The 23,012-nt window shown below is 47.8% G+C and overlaps 1 long non-coding RNA gene across 1 annotated transcript; it reads left to right on the forward strand.

Annotated features, from left to right (window-relative positions):
* The first annotated feature begins 739 nt into the window (after positions 1–739).
* LOC121474104 lies at positions 740–20,675 on the forward strand. The gene is made up of 3 exons (XR_005983270.1): positions 740–1,084; positions 4,923–5,030; positions 19,924–20,675. It is a non-coding gene; the product is annotated as an uncharacterized LOC121474104 (long non-coding RNA).
* Positions 20,676–23,012: the final 2,337 nt, after the last annotated feature.

The following is a 23,012-nucleotide window of genomic DNA, read 5'->3' on the forward strand; positions in this document are numbered from 1 at the left end:
GATGGAAGTGGGAAATGGGGAGTTATTTAATGGGTACAGAGTTTTGGTTTGGGATGATAAAAGTGTTCTGGAGATGGATGGCTGTGATGGTTGCACAACAGTGTAAATATACTAATATCACTGAGTGGTACACAAGAATAGTTGTAGTGGTAAATTTTCTGTTATATATATATATATTATATATATATATATATATATATAATTTTCTAACCACAGTAAACATTTTTTAAAAACTTTTAACCACAGTAAACATTTTAAAAAAATATTCTAAAGTGTAGATGCTTTGACCCATTTTACAGATGAGAAAAGTGAGGCTCATACAGATTAATTGGCTTGCCCCACATAGCGGTGGCTAGAGAAAAGCAGACTTGGGATCTGAACCCAGGTCTGACTCTCCAGTGAGGGTCATGTTCTCCCAATAGCTTCATTCCATTCTTTCCAAGTGTCCTTTGGGAAAATCTGCTCTGGGGGAGACCCCACAATTTCTGCACAGGAAAGACAGAAAAATAAGGCTGAGGCAGCCTCAGAGGAGCATTTACAAGGAAATGAGGAACATGAGGTTGTGTGCCAGCCAAAAGCAGAGCCTGGGGCCTGGCCACCGTCTCACTCCCTCTCCCACGATTTGACTGCTTCTCTGAGCTTCCCTTGACAATCCTCTCTTTCCATGGCAACGGTGAAAGCAGCTGGCCCAGGAGACCAGGGAACCAGAGGCGCCTTTCTAGGGAGGAGAAGCTGTAGACACTCTTCTGTGGTTTGCAGAGAGTGCGCAGTGCCTCCTGGCAATCCTGCCACCCAGAGGGAAGGAACAGGAGGGGTCTCAAAGGGCCCCCAGAGTTAAAGGGCAAACCTGCAGAAGTTTGAGAACTGGCATCCTCCAGGACCCAGCTCTGGGCTTGGCTGTTCCCCTCCGTCCAAGGGAGAAGCCCCAGAGTCAGAGGGTGGCACAAAGAGAAGCCCTGAGAGACCCCATGGGATGGACACATGCTGCCCCCGCCCCAGAAGAGCCTAGAAAATTGAGGGAGAGGTGGTTGGAGAGCAAGCAAAGCAGAAGACAGAGGAATCATGGACTGCCAGGGCTGGTGAGGTAAGAGAGAAAGCCACGTGAGTCCTTATCTATTGTCGCTTAACGAATTATACCAATGCTTAGTGGCTTGAAACAACAAACACTAATTATCTCATAGTTTCTGGGGTCAGAAAGCTGGGCGTGGCTTAGGTGGGGTGCCTCTGGCTCTGGTGTCTCCTAATGTTGGCAGCAACCGGTGCTTTCCACCGAAGCCTCCCCTGGGGGAGGACCCATCTCCCAGGTCACTTAGGCAGGGGTTGGCAAGACTCCATTTCTCAGGAGCTGTGGACTAAGGGTCTTAGCGTCCCCCGCCCTTGTTCCTTGAGGCCTTCCTGAGTCCCTCTGCCTCATGGGCCTCTCCACAGAGCAGGCCATACAAGGCAATTGGTTTCCTGCAGAGTCAGAAGCAAGGGAGTGAGAGATAGCCCCTCACATGGAGGGCACACTCGCTCTGAAACTGAGTGCTCCACCATCCGGGGCCCCACAGGACAGTGTGGCTCCCTTGTCATGGGGCAGGCCCAGGACCACCAGGCAGGGAACTCCCGGGTTCCAGGGTATGGTCCAAGAACAGAACAAGGCAATCTCCAGACCCAGGACTCCTCACTGTGCAGGAAGGGCACGGCTGGAGGAACCAAAGTATAACTCTGGTCTGATAGGTGCACCACAGGGGCCTCCCATCTTCCAGAAGGCCTCTTACAGCGGCCCTCCCCTGGCCACGGGCCGCACTGCCTGCTTCCCTCCTACCACTGCCAGGGTTTCCAAATTCCAGATTGCCTCCACATTTTTCCACATTTTCCACAGCTTTTCCAGCCAGCCCGGATGGCCCCTCCCCCAAGCCTGCCCCCACCCCCCAGCTACTGGTCCTCAACTTCCTGTGTTTGCGTAAGTGACAGAATGGCATTCAAACACCCATGTGACACGGGAATGGTGCAAAGGACAGACAAAAGTGGAAGTTCTGGAACACATTGGCCATATGAGCTTCATTTCTGTGTTTACCGTCGATGGAGGTCCCCAAACAGAAAGGATTCTGGATAGAAAACAATGATATAACCGTGAAATCCCCCCTGCCCAATTTTTTTTTAAATAGATGCATTTTTTGGTATAATTCTGTATATGTCCTTTGGTGGTTTTTTAATTTGTATTGCATATTTTATACAGACAAAAATATATGTCATGTTATGAAGTCATAAGGCAAACACCTGCACTTCAGCCACCTGCACCAGACCCCAGAAGTGTCTGATGCTATCAGAGGCACCTGGGTGCTCCCACAGCCTGCCCCTGGCCTCCCCGCAGCTGTAACCACCACCTAGAGCTGTATTTCCAATCCCTTCATTTTTCAAAAATAGTTTTGCCACAATTTTGCTTGTCCCTAAGCAATATATTTTTGGTTGTGCTTGATTTTGAACCTTTAATACACACAGTGTGGTGGTATAGCCCTCTGTGATTTGTTTCTTTCCCTTGATATTTTGTTCCTAAGGTTCATCCACAGTGTTGCTTCCAGATGTGATTCTTCCTAGTCACTGCTTCATCATAGCCTGTTGTGGGAACAGAAATTGGAGATGTACATTGTGGTCTATTCTTCTGGGTTTTTTATTTCTTATTCTTGGAATGTGATTGATAAATTCTCTCTTGGGAAGGCTGTAACTATGTTCTCCCTTGTTTGGTGTGAAACTTATGTTGGTACCCAGAATTTTTTAGAACAGTGTAATTAAAGTGTAATTTTATTGGTTCATGAGACTGAGAACCTGGAGTCCAATGGTCCTCAGCATCCTGATCCTTCAGCCATCCCACCTCTGCTAGAATCCTGTGAAGCTAGGTGCTCACTCTCTCCTGAAGGCCGCTGGCTCTAGAAAATTCTTTCTCGGGTTGAAGGAGAACATGCCTCCCTATGGCTTTCTCCCATTGGTCCTGCTTCTCTCCTGCTGCCCTGACGCTGTAGATTGTCTGCACTTTCTGCACCAGGACAACCATGCAGAAGACAGCACTAGTTTTCTCTTACCTCCAGCACTGCCCACCACCCACACCCCCGCTCTCTCCCCAGGATCTACCAAATCTCATGCCCTTCACTCACACAAGGCCGGATTCCCAGTTCCCCATGCATCCAGTTGCTACCTGGCACCAGCTCCAATCTTATTTTAGTGTAATCCAGTGTTCTCAGGCCTTGCCAACTATGGAAATGGATCATGTCCTGCTAAACAGTTAATCTTCAATGCTGTTGAGTTGGAGACCTGCTTATGCAGCAGTCCCAATCCCAAGGAGTGTGATACAATTACTCATGAGTTAGTCCTGGCTGCCACTTCCTGTCACAGCCATCCATGGTCAGTGCTTTCACAGTTAGAAAGTGAGAGATACTGATGGCATCATTGCTGCTGACTGAGCAGAAGTCATCGTCTGGCACAGTCATCTCTCTGCCTCTCTGAGGCTCCACTGCCATCAAGGTTCAGCCTGTAGCATGACCACTCACACTCGCTTGGAGCACTGCCACTGCTTGTCATGTGACTGCAGAAGAGAAGGCTCGCTCCTCTCTGGGCTGCACACAGTCTAGAGACCCCACAGCAAGGCTGTATTAGCATTCGGGGTGGGGGGGCGGGGGGGCAGCTTCTGTGGTTCCCATGAGGACTACCAGGGTGAGGGCAGGTTCCAACCACAGCCACTAATCCCTGTATCCCCCTTTCTGACCCTGTGGCTGAGTCAGCTATGCCGCACTAAATCCCCTGCCTTCTGGAAGAAAGGCTTGAGTGCCTTGCCTGCTGCCCCCTGCTCTTCCACACACACATGTTTACATCCGAGCCTTGATTGTGGCCACTGGTCTCTTTCCACGGAGGCTCCCTCGCCCTCTTGTAAATCAGTAGGTACAAAGAGCCCAAGGCAGGATGGAGAGCGTCACCTAACAGAGCACATGTACAAAGGTGTCAGAATCTCAGCTCTGACCAGCTGGGACTCCTGGGACACAGAGACAGTGGTCCCCCTGTCCTAGCTCCTGCTAATCACCAGATGCGCCCACACTTTTGAGCATGTGAAGACAGGAGGAGAAAAGACAGTGCTTGAAACTTCTGCTTGTTTAGTATAAGCCCCTAAGAGTTTTCCATCTCCTCCTGATAAAGAGAGATTGAAAAGTAGTCAATTCGAGAAGTTAGGGCTATATACTTACTCAGCCCTGGGTAGGGGAAGTACAGAAGAAATGTTTTAGAAAGTCATATTCCAGCTGAGGAAATGCAGTGTTTTGCCAGCTCTCTTTTTGTGGTTCTGACCATTTTATTTCCTCTGCCTCAGAGTCCTTCCTTGATGTGAGACACTTCACTCATATGTACCTATGAGCCCCTGGAGGGTGGGATCCATGTTTGACCCTCTGCTATCTCTCCCAGAATCCAGGCAGGGGCTTGGCTCATAATAAATACACAACCATAGGAATCAAGAATGTTGGAGAGGGAAAAAACATCTGGGGTCTGACCATGTCACTTCCCTGCTCAAAACTCTTCAATGGCTCCTCATTAATAGCAAGATAAATTGTAAACCCTTGGCCAGACATTCATGGCTTTAAGGTCTGGGCAGAGGAGGGCCAGCCCACCTCTCTATCTTCATTTCCCATCACACACCCCTACTCACACAGGACTCAGGGCATCAGCTGGAGTTCATTTGGAGAAGCAAGACCACTAGGAGTGATAGAGAATGGGAATGTATTATAAGGAGTGGACTTAATGCAATCATAGGAGCATAAGAGCCACATGAGCAGTTCATACACAGCTGTGGCCTCTGCATCCAGTGCCAGGTCTGAGGCCAGCAGGGCAGGGAGAGTAAGGACAAGCTGGAGCCCAGGAAAACAAACTAGAGCCCTCACTGGTCTCTCATTGTATCCAAGGCTCTAGTTTCCAATATGGAATTGACCTACAGGAGAAGCTGGAGACTTTGTTGACAAAATTAGCCCAGAAGATGAAGAGACCAGAAGATCCAGCAGGAGCTGGAGCAGGTAAAAGCTGCTGCCACATCCTTCCCTCTCTCCCTCCCCCTTCACCACACACACACACACACACACACACCCCTATACACGAAGAGTCAGCCCATCTACGCCAATATGGATGAGCTGCAAGTGCCTCTGCTAATGGCCTGAGCATAAACACTGTGTTCACTTCCACTTTCCAAACCTCATGCACATTTTCTCTTGTGGCCAACTCTAACCCAGAGGAAATTCCAAAAGACATTCAGCTCGAACAGCTGAGTTCCAGCTCAGCTAAATTTGACCAGACACATACTTCCCCAGTCTGTTTCCTTTACGTAGAATATTCTTCCCCACTCTCCTCCTGCATAACTCCTACTCACCTATCAAGGCTCCAAACAAATGGCTCTTCATCCCACAGGTGTCTCTCAACAACCCTGGGCAGCCTCAATCAGCCCTCCCTATGCCCCCTGGCCTGTCAGTACCAACCTCCTTTAGAACCTTAACACAACCCTTTCAGAGAGCTGCCCTCACCCATGAGGCTGGATCTAGGTCATCTCTGTGACCCAAGGGACTAGATAATACTAAGCATATCTCAGTCACAGCAGAGACCAGGAGGAGAGATCACCTGCTCGGTGTCACACAGACATTTAAGGCGCAGAGGCAGGATTCAACTGACTCCAGAGGCAAAATTCTTTTTTTTTTTAATTTTATTTATTCATGAGAGACACAGAGAAAGAGACAGAGAGGCAGAGACACAGGCAGAGGGAGAAGCAGGCTCCATGCAGGGAACCTGACTTGGGACTCGATCCTGGGCCTCCAGGATCACACCCTGGGTTAAGACAGCGAGCGGTAAATTGCTAACCACCGGGGCTGACCTAGAGGCAAAATTCTTAATTACCAAACAACATTGAGATAGAAAATATTAAAAGTGCAGTGAGTGCAGGGTTACCAATGGTTTCAGTTTGCCTGGAACCAAGGCAGGTTCCTGCAATCCTCGGTTTTCCATTGAAAACTGGGCAAACAAGGATGAGCTGGTCACCCTATGAGAGACTACTCTGGCTGTTCAAAGGTGGGAGAGGCACTGGGAGCCCAGGGATGGGCCATTCTGAAGCCTTGTATTTGAGCCACCCCCCAAGACCAGAATAAGGAGGGAGCTTTTGAATTAGCTTTGTTATCCAATTCTTCCTCTTTCAGAAACTCAGCCCTCCAGGTTGTTTGGAAAGCAATTTTGAATTGCTTTGCAGTTCCATTGTAGCTCCACTGGTTGCTGTCTGCACAGGGACTTTGGTTGGGGGAGATGTGGGTAAGGGGGAGCAGGAACTACAACTCCTTTCCTGCAAAAGGGGGAGTCTGTGGACAGGGAGTCAAAACAGATTCATGGAGCTGGGCAGGGGTTGGGGGTGCTTCCCAGCCTCCTGCCCTTCCAGATAGGGCTAAAGAAGCATCAGCAGGCTCAATGAAGATGGAATTTCAGCCTCCTAGTCCTCAGCGTGGAAGGAACTGCTCAATCCAACTCTGTTAGTTCAGTCCCAGGAAGGGATTTATCCCAGGTCAGAGAGTTATCAGGAGCAGAGCTGGAGCTAAGACTCAGACTTCCAGGCTTCTGCCCCCAAAGTGTGGAGACTACCTGGGCAGGGGACAGTGGCCTGGCACGCTGCTAACTTCAGGCAAGTTGCTTCTCCATCTCTGATGCTCATTTTCTTTATCTGCACCACGGGAAGAGCTTCTAGGTCAAATAAGAAATGCACAGCCTAGAACTATGCAGACCACCTGAGAAACAGCAGTGCCCTTCTCCAGCCACACCCAGGCCACAGCTTAGTGTTCTAGAGCCAAGACTCTATGAATTACCAGCTGTTCAATTAAGCAGGTTTTTCCTTCTCTTTAGTATTTTCTTCTTTGTAAAGTGAAGTAGCAATGCCTACCCCTGGAGTTATTAAGGACATGAACAAAGAAAGTTGTCCCAACAGCTGGCACCTTATAACAGCTGGGAACTATCTTTGTTCAGGGAAAACAACTTGATTAGCTTCTTGGCGAGACTTGCCAGGCTGGGTGTGGTAAGGTGGGCACCTCTTCAGCATGACACATGGGAAGGCTCTATTTGGGGCAGGGAAGCCTTGAAAGGGAGAAGAAGAAATAGAGTGGGAGCTGGAGAAAACACTATGGAGGTTCTTCAAAAATTAAAAACAGAAGTACCATAGGATCCAGTCATTCTACTACTGGGTATTTACCCAAAGAAAACAAAAACACTAATTCGAAAAGACACATATGCCCCTATGTTTATTGTAGCACTATTTACAATAGTAGCCAAGATATGGAAGCAGCCCAAGTGTCCATCAACAGACAAATGGATGAAGATGAGGGAGATATAGATATAAAATGGCACACTACTCAGCCATAAAAAAATAATGAAATCTTGCCATTTGCAACAACATGGGTGGATTTAAAGAGTATGATGCTGAGTGAAATAAGTCAGGGAAAGACAAAGACCAAATGATGTCATTCAGATGTGGAATTTAAGAAACAAAACAAGCGACACAAAGGGAAAAGGAGACAAACCAAAAAACAATTAGCTATAGATACCAAACTGGTTATTGACAAAGGGGAGGCGGTGGGGTGTGTGTGTGGATGGGTGACATCGGTGATGGGGATTAAAGAGGGTACTTACTGTGATCAGCATGGCATGATGTGTGAAAGTGTTAAAGCACTGTATTGTATGCCTGAATCTTATATAACCTAATATAACATGTAAATTATACTAGACTTAAAAATAAATTTTAAAAATATTTTATTTATTCACGAGAAACACAGAGAGAGAGGCAGAGACAGAGGCAGTGGGAGAAGCAGGCTCCATGCAGGAAACCTGATGTGGGACTCGATCCCGGGACTCCAGGATCATGCCCTGAGCCAAAGGCAGATGCTCAACCACTGAACCACCCAGATCTCCCTAAAATTTTTTTAAAAGAAGGGGAAAGGAAAGGGTAGGTGGAAGAGCCCACAAGGCTGGGGGACTGAAGGAGAGCCCTGCACCCCTTCCCCAGATATTCTAACACCAGCCCATCCCTTCTGCATCCCCAATCATCAGGAACATCTGCCAGTCCCACAAGTGCCTATACAGTGTGTGTGTGTGTGTGTAAATCAAAGAGTGCTAAGTTTCCTGAGTGAAGGCAATGAGAAACAGAGACCACACATAAGGAAGACAGAGCTAAGGATTTGAGAAAGCTGGGTTTGTCAGAGACCACTGGCTCTACATGGGGATCCATCTGCCACTTCTTGGGCTGACAGCTCCCTGTATTCCCCTAGCCTCCCCCAAAGTTGGGAGTGGCCAAACTATGGAGCTGGAGCCAGTGGAATGTGTGTGCAAGTGATGAGTGCCACTTCTAGGCCTGGCCCAGAAAACCTCCCACACCAGTCCCTCCCTGCCTCTCCTTCCTGCCTGTGGGAGGGCCTTGGGAGTCCTGTGTTGACAATGGCAGCATGGAACCTCCTAGATCTTATCAGCAAAGGAAAAATAAACTTCTATTGTGTTAGGTCATTACATTCTGGGTCTAATTGTTAAAGACATTTAACCTACACAAAACAAGAAACTTGCAGAAGGCTTTAGACTTTCCGGGACTCTGAAATAGGTGTGGACTCTGAAATAGGTATGGAGAGTCAGGGTGGATGGTGTTGGACACATTCCAACTATGGATCTCCAGGATGGGTAATGCCACCTGATAGGTAGATTACCTAAGTTAATCTTAGGTTTTGTATGCATTCCACAAGTGAGAGCAATTCTGATTATGATAATGTTCATTAAACGAGTGTGTCTATACCTAAAATGGATCCATAATTCTTGGGGTTCACTTCTTGGGATTGTTTTGGGGGTTTGGGCTATGGATTTTATCATTAGCATGAGGAGCCAGTACAGAGAGAACTTATTAACCTGAGTTTTGTTTTCTCGATGCTATGGGGAAAGTCTCCTTCACTGAGCAGATATGAGCTGATGCCTGATACGGGGAGCACAGATTGTTTGGCTCAGGAAGGAATGAAAGATGTTCTTACCCCTGGGAGGTCTGATCACCCTCCCACTAAGGAGAGTAGACAGGTTTGGAGCATTTCTAAGATCCTGGCGTCCCTGAAAAGTCCCTTGGCCCCACAAAAGAGAAAGGGACAGAACATGCCCTTCATGTGTCTAGAGGGTGAAATGGCTAGCACCCTGCCTCGAGGAAGGCTCCTGAGGGTCCTTTCACTGTCGCTCAGGCCTTGTGTGGTGTGGATACCAAGGCTTAGAGGCGCACTGGTGGCTGAGCTTGGCATGGGGGGATGAAGCTGCACCCTCTCTTTGGAAGGGTCATGGTGGCCTGCTGTGAGTCAGCCATGGCCTACAGATGCGGAGGACCATCACCCAAGCAGCACCACGTAGCAGTGACCTCTACCACACACTGGCAGCACAGGCAAGACTCCTGGCTGCATATCCAAGAGGGTGATCAGACTTCCTGTCAGTTTGGGGTAAGAGGGGGTGCAGCTAGTTTTAACTGAACTTGAAGAACAGAAATGGAATCGGATTTGCTGCTAGAAGTGGCAGAGTCCCTATTTCTTACCAAAACTTAGCAGAAGAGGGGGCCACTGGTCCCTGGTGACTTCTGGGGGATCAAGGGCAGGTTGGGTCCACTGGCTCAAGCCAAGCCCACTTTCCCTGGCCCAGTCCTGCCGCACACTGAATCTCTCAGCATCTCCTGGCATCTCAGGAACCTTAGAGACCTGACTGTCCCTGAGCAAGCAGGAGCTCAGGGCAGCCCAAACAAGTGTTCTGGGCTCTGGAGCAAGACCACAGAGCCGGCAGCAGAGCCACAGGGGAAGGAAATGAACCCAGTTCCATGAAGGCTCAAATGACTTTTTAAGCAAATGTCTCGAGTTGGGAGGGAGGGGTGTGTGTGAATAGCCATCACCAAGATGACCAAGGCTCAAATGTCCACCAAGCCCACTCTGCCTTTGGATAAGCCCATTTCTCTCCACGATAGAGATGAGGAGCAGCATGAAAAGATGTTGAGGGAGACAACTCAAGTTCTGTACACAGAAGCTGGGGATGGAAAATCGGTACCTCTTGGGGTTCATGGTTCCTGGCCTTCCAGAAGGCACAGCCAGCATTCCCAGGGCACTTGGCTCCCATGCCCCATAAGATTTTCTGTCATTGGAAGAACACAGGCTCTGCAGTCAGGCCAGCCAGGGCTGGAGGCCGAGCTTTTTTGCATACCAGCAGGGCTTGTGCAAATCACTTCGCATCTCTGAGTCTCAGTTCTGTATCTGTAAATTGGGGATTGTGATACTTGCCCAGTAGGGCCATTGTGGGGAATCAGCAGAAAGAGAATATGAAAGGGATCTGTCATAATCATTCTCACTGTAACTTAAAGAATGAGCATTTGCTCTGTGCCAGGCCCTCCCCTTGGATTATCTCATTGAATTCTCTCTAAGACCCTGCTTGACAGATGAGACAGCCAGAGCCCAGAGAGTCAGAGTAATTTTCCTAGATTGCTCAGCTTTATTTATTTATTCATTCATTCATTCATTCATTCATTCATTCATTCATTCATGATAGACATAGAGAGAGAGAGAGGCAGAGACACAGGAGGAGGAAAAAGCAGGCTCCATGCCAGGAGCCTGACGTGGGACTCGATCCCGGGACTCCAGGATCGCGCCCTGGGCCAAAGGCAGGCGCCAAACCGCTGAGCCACCCAGGGATCCCCAATTGCTCAGCTTTAAAGTGTCCACGCCTGACCTGAAGCACAGAAAACCTGACCCCGGTGTGCAGGCTCCGACGGGTCTATTCCCAGATTTGGGATATAAAGCCAGTGGGTGTTGGTGCTCAGAGTGAGGCTGAAATCTACAGTGGGAGCAGGAAGAAAGGAAGCACTGTCCCGGGAAAAGTTTTTGGAGGGGGCAGGGTTTGAGCTGAAATTTTCCAAGGACAAGTGGAATCTGAGCAGGAGGAAAGAGGTGGAAGGGAGGCACTGCCAAGCTGCTATAGTTGGAGTGAAGGCAGGGGTGTAGAGACATGGAGCAGATAGGGGAGAACGGGTAGATCTGGTGGGGACGTCACAACTGGAGCCTTCTCCTTAGAGAAAGGAGCAGCCATTTTTCTCAGGGACCCCTCTACAAAACCATTGGACTGCAAGCTTCATGAGGGCAAGGACTAGATAAGTAGCCTCCCCTCTGGGTGTCTGGACCCACCATGGCAGGCACCAGACGAACACCTCCTGAATGAACTGGAAGGGGGAGGGCATGTATCCTCATCCATCTTATTTGGCAGAACTGCACCTAGGTGGTCATACAATCCCCTCTCCCCCCACCAAGCAGGTGCACTGTCATGGCTGGGTGGCGAGAGGGAGGCTAGGGGAGGGACATGGATGGAACTCATCTCCACTGATCAGCAGTGATATCTAGATTCTAACTCCAGGGGACAGAGATCATAGCCATCTCCTCTTCCCCACACCTGTTTGCCAGGATTTTGCTGGTAATATCCTGGTAAACAGGATTGTTCTCCATGGGGCTTTCAAGTCTTGTAAGCAGAGCCCCTGACTGCCCCTTGTTCTAAACTATTTTTCCAAGGATGTTTGTATAATGGATGGCCTTGGAATAAGGACCTTTCTCTGGGTCAAAAGGAAGGTATGCTTCCTGCCCGTTATAAAAGTTTTGGTTTCTCTCAGCTCAGGGTTCATCTCTTGTATTACAACCAGATGGACATTTTGATACCATTCTTGAGTAGAATCACCTATTCAAATATAGAACATTGGGGAAGGGCAGCTTGGGTGGCTCAGCGGTTTAGCGCCACCTTCAGCCCAAGACATGATCCTGGAGACCCGGGATCGAGTCCCCCACATCAGGCTCCCTGCATGGAGCCTGCTTCTCCCTCTGCCTGTGTCTCTGCCTCTCTCCCTCTCTGTGTCTCATGAATAAATAAATAAAATCTTAAAGAAAAACCAAATATAGAACATCTAGGGATGCCTGGGTGGCTCAGTTGGGTGAGTGTCTGCCTTCGGCTCAGGTCATGATCTCGGGGTCCTGGGATCAAGTCTTGCATTGGGATCCCCGGGGGGAGCCTGTCTCTCCCTCTGCCTGTGTCTCTGCCTCTCTCTCTGTGTCTCTCATGAATAAATATATAAATAGTCTTTAAAAAATTAAAATATAGGACATCAAGTTAAATTTGGATTTCAAATGAACAATGAATACTTTTTAAAATAAAAGTATGTCCCATGTAATATTTGAGACTTACACACAAAAAGCATTCATCGTCTGAAATTCAACTTTAAATGGGTGCCCTATGTGTTTATTTTGAAGCTAGGCGACTCTACCCCCATGGGACTTGGGGGAAAGAGGAACTGGTCCAAATATGCAGATGATTGTGCCGTGAGTAATAAAGCCCTTTGTCTCTGACTCAGGAGTCCGATGATTTCTGCCAGCATCCAGATTAGTTAGGAAATAGGGCAAAATGTCATACCCCTTCCCAGTTTGTGATAGGTCTCTCCAGCCTCAGCTTGGAACATGGCGTAGAGTTAGCAGCCCCAAATATCTGTGAAATGAATGGTTGTCAATCCTGGAGGAACTGCTGCCAAGTACACAGAATTCCTCTGGGATTTAGAATGGGCTCCCTGTGGTTGGTACATCAGCTTTACATTTCACTAATGCATTGTTGTTACCATGGTTACTGTAACTACATAGGGCTCTGCAGCTTCCAAAGAGCATTTTCATGCATTATCTTTTCAATTTCCCTATGACTCGCTGAAACATGCGATTATTCTTCCTTTAGGAACTAGAAAACTGAAGTTAGGGGTCAAGAGGTATATTGCACAAGTTCACAAGCCTAGGAAGTAGCATAGCTGGGATTACTCAGCCGGAGAGCTTGAAGACCTACTATGTGCCTGGCACTAGGTTAACCTCATTACATACTTTATCTAGGCTAGGTCTTGTAGTTTCCTTAGGATGTAGGCACAGTGAACCCCAAAAGGCGTCTTATCACTCACCCAGATTCACATGGTGGGGGAGTAGCACATTCAGAAAGAGAACCCACTTCTGTTTAGTGCTAAAGCCTGAGCAAAAGTGGTGGGGGGTTGCAGGGGATGGTGAGGGGGTGATGGGTGGCAGAGAACATCGCACCAGGGCTCAGCAACCACACATCCTGAGACTTCAGCAAATCCTCAGTTCATTCCAGCCCCCACAGGCTGGTGGGCTGGGCCATGCCAGGGTCCCAACAGTCTCTGGGATGGAACATGATTACGCTGAGAGGGACAGGACAGGGACAAAGATGTTTTCTACACATGGTTGGGGAAAGCTGGCTTTTTGGAGGGGAAACACACTCTTTTGTGACAGGGTTTCTCAAAGTGTGTTTTCTGAATTATTTAGTTTCCAAAAAAGGGGGAAAGGAAATTCTATAATGAAAATAAGTTTGAGAAACAGTCACAGCTCATTTTTGCCCCTTTGGTCTACAGGATCTTCAGTGTATTAAAGGCTCTGACTGGGCAGCCCGGTGGCTCAGTGGTTTAGCGCTGCCTTCAGTCCAGGGCATGATCCTGGAGACCCGGGATCGAGTCCCACGTCGGGCTCCCTGCGTGGAGTCCGCTTCTCCCTCTGCCTGTGTCTCTGCCTCTCTCTCTCCTCTCTGTGTTTCTCATAAATAAATAAATAAAAGGTTAGAAAAAAAGTTTATAAAGGCTCTGACAAGTCCTATAGCAGAGGAAGTTCCTAAAGTTTACTTAACCTGGAATTTCCTGAAAATATCTGATTGGGACATTTCTTTTGCATTTTTAAAAATAATTTTTTGGGGGTAATAGCTCTTATTAAGACATTTCAGGAAATGGTGGAATTTCAAGAATTTGGAGGCAGAATGTTGCTTGAAATTCACCCTCTGCCTTATTTTCAGCAGAACAAATTCTTAATTTTTGGCTCAGGACTGGACACAATTTCAGGAGACTGGGCTAGTGAGGGCTCCAGGGAAGCAGCATTTTTAGTATTTCATGTATTCTATGAACAGTGCCTCTTGGAATTGTGGGAGGTAGCAGCCCTGGGCAGCATTTCTCATCAAAAAGAGGTGTTCTTATAGAACTTCCTTATCTCTGGGGCTTTTGGTATGGTTCTCATAATGCCAAGTGGGGGACATTTTCTGATTGCCCGCAAACCAGAGCAAATTCCCCCACGCCACATAAAAGGGGGAAGAGCATCATCTTGCCTCTCGAACCAGAATCAGCCACAGGAAACAAAAGAAGCAGCATTGCCTGCCTTTTGCATTCAGGGGGCCAGGAAGGTCCTGATGCCTTTATCTGCTCTGCTGGCAGCTCTTCCAGGGCCTGACATCCCCACTGCCAGAGTCACCGTTTTGGCCCATGGATGGTTTCCAGGCTGCAAACCTCCTAGGAACATGTAATTACCCCCACAAAGACAGACCATCTGGGTCACATTGTCCCTGAAAATTCAAGGGCAATATTAAGATATGGCCCAAAGAACTAATACATGGGACGTTAGCAGATGATGAAAGGAAAAACAGTTTTGTGCTTGCATAAATTTGAGCAACTTGGCATCCTGCAGATGCTCTGTGGAAAGTCACAGAGTACACAGCAGTGCTGAAGTCCTCAGGGAGAGAAGCTTTGACTAATTTGAGCATAAAACAGCTATTTATATTCAGCAGAGATGGGAAATGCTGGACATAGGAGAGCTGGTCAACAATCCATTAATGGCCAGGTTCATGGAAATGAGCCAGGGGAGCAGGAGAAAGTTGTGCTCAGTGCATAACCATGCGGACTCAGATGTCAGACACATCTGAGTTTTCATCTTGCTCCACAATTAAGAACCACACAGGCTTGGGCAAGCAACTGAACTTCCCAGACTCAGTTCTTCATCCACAAAGTAGGAATGATAAAAGACTGCAGGGCAGGTGGTTTTTGTGAGGATGAAATGAAGTAATGCACACAGCAAGCAACTGGTAAATAGTCTTGGTCATTACTCTCTTTGCTGTTGGTTTATTATTGTTTGTGGAAAGGGAATGGAGTGGTAGACAGCAAGAGGTAGGATGAATCCTGAGAGGTATGCTGCCTTGGCCGTGTGTCCTCCAACATCAGAGCTGGAAGAGCCATACCTTGCTCATAAAGTTAAGACAGCTGAAGTTCAGAGAGATGAAGAGATTTTCCCCAGATCACCTCTTGAGTGAGTCTTAAGCCAAGAATTCATTCATTCCTCAGCTATTTATTGAGCACCTACTCTGCTAGGTGGAAGCAATTTGCATAATCTAAGAAATGAATGCAGTGCACACCAGAAATCTCATGCTTGGAATTTCCCTAAAAGAAATGTTTGCTGGGACGCCTGGGTGGCTCAGTGGTTGAGTGTCTGCCTTTGGCTCAGGGCGGGATCCCAGAATCCAGGATTGAGTCCCACATCAGGCTCCCTGTGAAAAGCTGGCTTCTCCCTCTGCCTCTGTCTCTGCCTCTGTGTGTGTGTGTGTGTCTCTCATGAATAAATAAATAAAATCTTAAAAAAAGAAAGAAAATACACATGCATCTACTCATTTGAGCAGCAAAAGAAACACAGTAAGGATAAACCAGCGCTAATGGGATTGGTTATCTGCAGGGTGTAGGTGAGGGCAGGGTGGAAAGAAGGGGGAATAGAAACAAGATGGGAGCAAAAGGACGAGTGGCATTTCTCTGTATCTACTTTTCTGTAGCTCTGCCTCTGAGAGCCATGGTAACATTTCACAATCCCCCAAATTAACTGACTACATAGAAGCAACCAGGATGTAGGGGGAGCCCCAGATGTACAGACAGTAACAGATGAACATGACAGTAGGACAAATGAATAACATCACCAGACTGAAAGCCACGGGGAGGAAAAGAATCAACTTCAGCAACTTTGGAAAAAAGTTATTTTGACTGAATAGAGACAAAACATTTGGGAAGTGAAAGACAACTGTACACCAGGATTGTATTCCAGTTAGTAAATCTATTTCTCACAGCAGTATGGGTTGGCCATTCTGAAACTGCTTTATGCTCAGACTATAATTGAGCACATAAGGCCATCCACTGCAGGGCCAGGCTTCACGGCGTTGGAGAGAAAGGTCAGAAAACAGATGAGGAGGAAGGTTGGTGTGATGTTGGATTGAAATCAGAGGCAGTGGTGTGTGTGTGTGTTGTGTGTGTGTATAAATATATATATTTGTGTCGTATTAAAGTATCTCTCCACAAGACACTTATTAATCACAATTGATAAGACAATTTTTTATGGAGGAGAAGCATGGCAGATCCCTCCTGAGCCAAGTAAACAAAGTTAATATCACCAGGAATACAGATCATGAACCTTTTTTTTTTTTTTAAGATTTTATTTATTTATTCATGAGAGATACAGAGAGAGGCAGAGACACAGGCAGAGGGAGAAGCAGGCTCCATGCAGGGAGCCCCACGTGGGACTCCATCCCAGGTCTCCAGGATCACGCCCTGGGCGGAAGGTGGCGCTAACCCGCTGGGCCCCGGGGCTGCCCAGATCATGAACTTTCTGTTATGAGTCACCAAGAAGGGACACAATATCACTCCTGTGGTATTCTTGCCCAAAACACACAATTTAATCATGACAGAACAGCCATAAACACACAGGGAGATATATTCTACTAAATCATTGGCTAAAACTCTGCCAAGGTGTTGAGGTCAAGAAAAAGACTGAGAAAAAAAAAAAAAAAGGAAAAAGACTGAGGCATTGCCAGGGAGTGGAGGGGGCTGAGGAGGCATGCCTAAATGTCAGTGGAACCCAGGGTCGGATCCCACCACAGAGAGAACATTGATGGGGAAACCGTGGGCGGCTAGCATGTGTGTGAGGTTAATTTCCTAATTTTGGTAACTGGGCTGCGATCGTGCAAGATGTCAACATTAGGGGAAGCTCCAAAGGGAGTGGACTATTTTTTTGGCAACTTCTCTGTAAGTTTACACTTATTTCGAAAGAATGAGGTTTTTTTTTTTTTTTTTTAAAGAATGAGTTTTTAAAAAGATAAAGAAGAAAACAAAAACAAAAACAAAGATGAAGGGGCAGCCCCGGTGGCTCAGCGGTTTAGCACCACCTGAAGCCCAGGGCCTGATCCTGGAGACCCGGGATCAAGTCCCACATCAGGCTCCCTGCGTGGAGCCTGCTTCACCCTCTGCCTGTGTCTCTGCTTCTCTCTCTCCTCTCTGTGTATTCTCATGAATAAACAAATAAAATCTTTAAAAAAAAAAAAAAAAAACAAAGATGAAGAATTTTTTTTTTAAAGATTTTATTTATTCACTCATGAGAGACACACAGAGAGAGAGAGAGAGGCAGAGACACAGGCAGAGGGAGAAGCAGGCTCCATGCAGGGAGCCCGACATGGGACTCCATCCCGGGGCTCCAGGATCACACCCTGGACCGAAGGCGGTGCTAAACCGCTGAGCCACCCCACCCGGGCTGCCCAAAGAATGTTCTTTGCAGCCCTGAGAAACCATAAACAAGAAGAGAACTCACCGGTAAGAGATAGCTACTTATGTGCATCAAGTTCTCCACACCTCAAGAAAGGATCACAAGAAACTAAGAGTGGAAGAAATATTGTTGGGGAGAGAGCCTTGGCTTTCATTCTACTGCTTTCTGTACAGTTTGCATTTTCTAATCTGATTTTTTAAATATAATTTCAACATCTATTGGAGATAGGATGATGGGCAATTTTAAGTTTTTTCTTTATATTTCTTTGTATGTAATACACACATACACACAAATATATAACTTAAAATCTCCTTTTTAGGGGCACCTGGGTGGCTCGGTTAGTTAAGTGTCTGCCTTCTGCTGAGGTCATGATCTCAGGGTCCTGGGATCAAGTCCTGCATTGGGCTCTCCATTCACCGGCAAGTCTGCTTCTCCCTCTCCCTCTTTGATCTCTCTGGCTCTCACTCCTCTCAAATAAAGTACTATTTGGGGAAGATTTTACTTATTTATTCATGAAAGACAGAGAGAGAGAGATAGAGATAGAGATAGATAGAGATAGAGATAGAGATAGAGATAGAGATGAGAGAGAGAGAGAGAGAGAGAGAGAGAGAGAGAGAAAGCAGAGACACAAGAAAAGGGAGAATCAGGCTCTCCATAAGGAGCTCGATGTGGTACTTGATCCCGGATCCTGGGATCTCACCTTGAGCCGAAGGGAGATGCTGAGCTACCCAGATGTCCCTATATAAAGTCTTAAAAACAAACAACAACAACAACAACAACAACAACAAAAACCCTTCCCCTCTTTATCTGACTTCTCTGGTTTTAATTGAGCATTTAATATGCTTCCATTATCAATCTTTTCTTAGCATATCGATTATGCTTTAAAAAAACTGCTTTGGTGGTTACCCTAGAGTTTGCAATATACAATCACAACGAATCTAAATCAAATTTCAAATAACACAGAATGGTGAAGTCCCCCTACAACACTATAATTCAGAGTCCCGGCTCCTCCTCATCCATAAGCCCCAGGAGACAATATCCCTCTGCTTTAATCATCCCTGGGCCAGGTGGCCGGCAGCTAGAGGTCACCCCTGTGGCCCAAAGCCTCCCTCCTCCCAAATTATTCAAACTAGGCAATCATAAGCTGTTCATTCTGCACCATGGAACCCCCCGAATGAAAGCCATAGGCTAAGCACTGCCCTCCTGACCACCCTGGTGCCCTTCCCAAGGGGCACTGCATGCATATACTCTGTGCCTCCCACCTCTAGGGCCTGGGAGTGACCTCTCCTGTGTGTCCTCTTGTAGCCACACCTGACTGATTCCATAAAAGATGACAAAACACCTTCTCTGATGTTCTTTCTTCATGCAGATTTGAGTTTCCCGGGGATCCCTGGGTGGCTCAGCGGTTTGGCGCCTGCCTTTGGCTCAGGCCGTGATCCTGGAGACCCGGGATCGAGTCCCACATCGGGCTCCCTGCATGGAGCCTGCTTCTCCCTCTGCCTCTCTCTCTGTGTGTCTTTCATATGAATAAATAAATAAAATCTTAAAAAAAAAAAGATTTGAGTTTCCCACTTGTTTCATTTCCCTTCTTTCTGAAGAACTTCTGTTACCATTTTTTTTTTAAAAAAGATCTTATTTATTTATTTAAGAGAAAGAAACTGAACAAGGGAGGAGGGAGAGGGAGAAGCAGACTTCCTGCTGAGCCAGGAGCCTGAGGCAGACCGGATCCCAGGACTCAGGGATCATGACCTGAGCCAAAGACAGACACTTAACTGACTGAGCCACCCAGGTACCCCATTGTCTTTTTAAGATTTTTTTCAAAATTGTATTTATTTGAGAGACAGAGAAGAGAGAGTGAGAGTACATGAGCAGGGAGAAGGGCAGAGGGAGAAGTAGAATCCCCTCTGAGCAGGGAGCCTGATGCAGGGCTCTATCCCAGGATGCCAGGATCATGATCGGAGCTGAAGGCAGATGCTCAATGGGCTGAGCCACCCAGGTGCCCAAATCAGGCTTTTAGTGCGAGCTCTGTGTTAACCCAGCTCCGGAGTAGGACTGTTGTTCGTGTTTGTTGTAGCTGTAGGTGCCAGAGGCTCTGGTTTTTTTTCTAGTTCCTTGCTATTTTCTCTCTAGTTGTCTTTGGTATTTCCTAAGAAGTTTAAAGATCTTATTTTTAAGTAATCTCTATGCCCAATGGGGGTCTCGAACCCACAACCCCAAGATCAAGCGTGAGCCAGCCAGGTGCCCTCCCTAATCTTAATCTTTCTTCATTTTTTTAAAAAAGATTTTATGTATTTATTCATGAGAGACACACAGAGAGAGGCAGAGACAGGCAGAGGGAGAAGCAGGCTCCTTGCAGGCTTTCTACATTGTAATCTACTGTTATTATACCTGTTGATATGTTGGTGAGATTTCTGGGAGGGGAAGCCTTCTATAATCTTATGATTAAATCTCAATTGTTTCTTTGTTTTGCTTTGTTTTGTTTTAGCAGGCCTGAGACCCCACAGAGTGACTGGAGTGACTGCGACTTTCAGAGGCATTTCTTGCCACACCCCCTACCCTTGTGAGACCGGAAGGCTGGAAGAGGCTGGAGCTGTCTAATGCCTTTTGCCCAGATCAGATAAGATGCTGCTAAAGCAGTTTTCCTCGGGGGCAAGCCTTTGTTACCGAAACCATCTGGGTGGATTTCTCAAAATGGTTTTTCTTTTGCTGCCCCTGGAAGCAGGAGGGGATTTCTCCACGGTCTTCGCAGTCTTCTATGTGAGCCCCTGTGGGGTCCTGGAGATAAAACCACAAAGGCCTGAAGACTGGGCCCCTTGGAGTTTTTAACTCTACTTAGTCTACATGGAGCATCCAGCCTGTTACTATCCCAAGTGCTCCTGCCAGTTACGGCTCCGGCTTCTCCAGCGGTTTCTGTCCCCAAGGAGGCGAATCTGCGGGTGATTCTCTGTGTTCCCTGTCCCTCCAGTTTTCAGGGTTTGGCCCTGTGATCCCAAATCTCTGATGGATCTGCAATTTGCAGTTTGTTTTTGCTTTTTCTTATTGTGAGGATGGAAGGGATGATTTCTGAGCTCTTTATGTGTTGGAATTGAAACTGGAAGTCTGTGTAGGTGTGTGCATATAATGTTTTTAAACATTTAGTCAGTGTCATCCTAAACATTTTTGGCTATTGTTATGTACAAGCTGACAGACTCCTGCCCTTCGCATTTGGAGGGGCAGGCAGCGAGAGATTGTCATGAATTTTGGAAAATTCTCAGCCATTATTACCTCTACAATTTCTTCTGCTCCTTTCTCTTTCTCCTCCTTCTTGTTGTTCCCATGACACATATGTTGCACCTTTAAATTGTCCCTCTGTTTTTGATATGTTGTTCCTTTCTTTACTTTTTTTCTTTTTAAATTCATGAGAGACACAGAGAGAAAGGCAGAGACACAGGCAGAGGGAGAAGCAGGCTCCCCTCAGGGATCCGGAGGAGGGACTCCATCCCAGGACCCTGGGATCACGACCCAAGCTGAAGGCAGATGCTCAACCACTGAACCACTCAGGTGCCCCTGTTCCTTTCTTTCATTCTTGATCTCTCCGCCTTTCAGTCTGGAACATAAATCATGGTGTCAGTAAGTAAAGGATCTAAATGGTGAGGATATCTGGGAAATGCCCCCTGCCCCCCCCCCCCCCCCCCCCCCGCCGCCCTGGGAATGTCTATGAGGGACCCTGACCACTCCGGTTGAGGCTGGGCCACAAACGGGTCCTGCAGCTGTGCAGGGGTGTTCAGCTGGGGTCTGAAGGGTGGCTGGGGCAGAAAGAGGCAGGAGGCGACTGTCTGGAGGAGGCAGCAGGCCCAGCGTTTCCAACTCCACGCCCAGGGCTCAGTCCCCCGTCTAGCTGCCCCTACTCACACATCTTGCCTTCAGCTGGCTCCATCAGGCCTTTTGCGTTCACCTGGGCTGTTGATTTGGGGACGGTTTTGCCAGCAGAGCTGCTTTCTAGAACCTGTGCGGGGGTCTGATGATGCTCCTCCCTTCTCCTCTGAATAAAGCTGTGTGGGGTGGATGGGTTAGTGATTCTGGGAGAAGAACCCTACCAGGAGAGCTCTGGTCTTGGGTCCTGTTACCAGCAGCTTCGAGAAAGGCAAGTGAAGGTCGGAGCTAGCATACTCTTTGTTGTTATATGTCCTGGTTATGTGTTAGGTACTCTTCTTTGACAGCATATCCTGTGAGGTAAGCATTATTGTATCCATTTTACAGACAAGGAAACTAAGGCTCGTTTGCCCCATCTCCAGGCAGCTAGAAAGACGCTAGACCTGGGATTCACACTCAAGTGTCCTGATTTCAGGGCTAAGCTCCCTCCTGTCCACCCTTGCAAAGGGCCCAGGCATACCCAGTGTGAGAGAGCCATGGCCTCGGCTGCAAGCATCCATCCCCAGATCTACATAGGCAGATGATGTGGGGGATTTAACGCAGGCCCATTGGAAGTTTGGCTTGGAGCCTCCATTGTCTCAGCATGTTGTAATCTGGCCCTGGGCAGGGAGCTAGGGGTGGAGGCCACTTTTCATGGGAACTCAGGCAAGCAGGGAGTGTGAACCATCAGGCTGGGATCTAGGCCAAGAGGGCGAGAAGAGAGCTGAGGCTTGGCCAAGGTTCTGGGCCTCCAGGGAGCATCCAGCTGGATGAGGGGGGCCAAGCCAGCCAGGCCAGATGCGGGCCGGGAAAGGTTCCTGGCGACTCCTTGTCTGCCGCGGAGGGAGCCAAAGAGCAAACTGAATGATAATCCAGGGTACCAGTAAAGTGCTGCTAACTAGGGAAGCACAGGGGCCTCTGGGCACCCAGGAAAGGAGTCCAATCCATTATCAAGGAGCTCAGAGGCTCGCTGGAGGAGGGGGCCCCAGTGTGCCGAGACCCAAGAGATGAGCACAGGTTGGCCAGGACAAGAAGGGGACGTCGCCCTTCCGGTGGAGGGAACAGCAGGTAAGAGGAGCCTATTGTTCATTTTTAAGCAGTTCACCCTCTCCTCAGAGTCAGATGCGAGATACAGAGTAGCAAGAAGCAAAGTCCTTAGGTGTATGGCAAGGGTCCAGACGGGAAATATTGCTCAGTACACACACACACACACACACACACACACACACACACACACACACCGAGTCATTGCTTATTTGAAATTCAAATTTAACTAGACATCCTGCATTTTTATTTGCTAAATCTGGTAACTCCAGCCTTGGAGCAATTTGGATTTAATCCTAGATAGTGGAGAGCCATCAGAGACTTTTCAGGAAAGGAGGACATGATACAATTTGCATTTTAACAGGAGAGGGGCAGCATGGGGACTGACCAGGGCTAGATTGAAGGCAAGGGGGCCAGCCAAGAGAGAGGCGGGCAGGATGAAGAGGGGGTAGGCAGACAGGGATTTATCACAGAGGTCAAGGCAATGGGCCTTGGTGACCAACTGAGTGTGGAAATTGAGAAAATGGGGTGGTCCAGGTTGGCATCCACATTTCAGGGCAACTAGACAGATGGTGGTGACCTTTCCCTGAGCAAGGAGCGAAGGAGGAGGGGCAGGATTGGGAGGAGCCAGGGGCCAAG

The sequence above is a fragment of the Vulpes lagopus genome, chromosome 12 (genome assembly GCF_018345385.1).
Source record: "Vulpes lagopus strain Blue_001 chromosome 12, ASM1834538v1, whole genome shotgun sequence".
Taxonomy (NCBI): Eukaryota; Metazoa; Chordata; class Mammalia; order Carnivora; family Canidae; genus Vulpes; species Vulpes lagopus.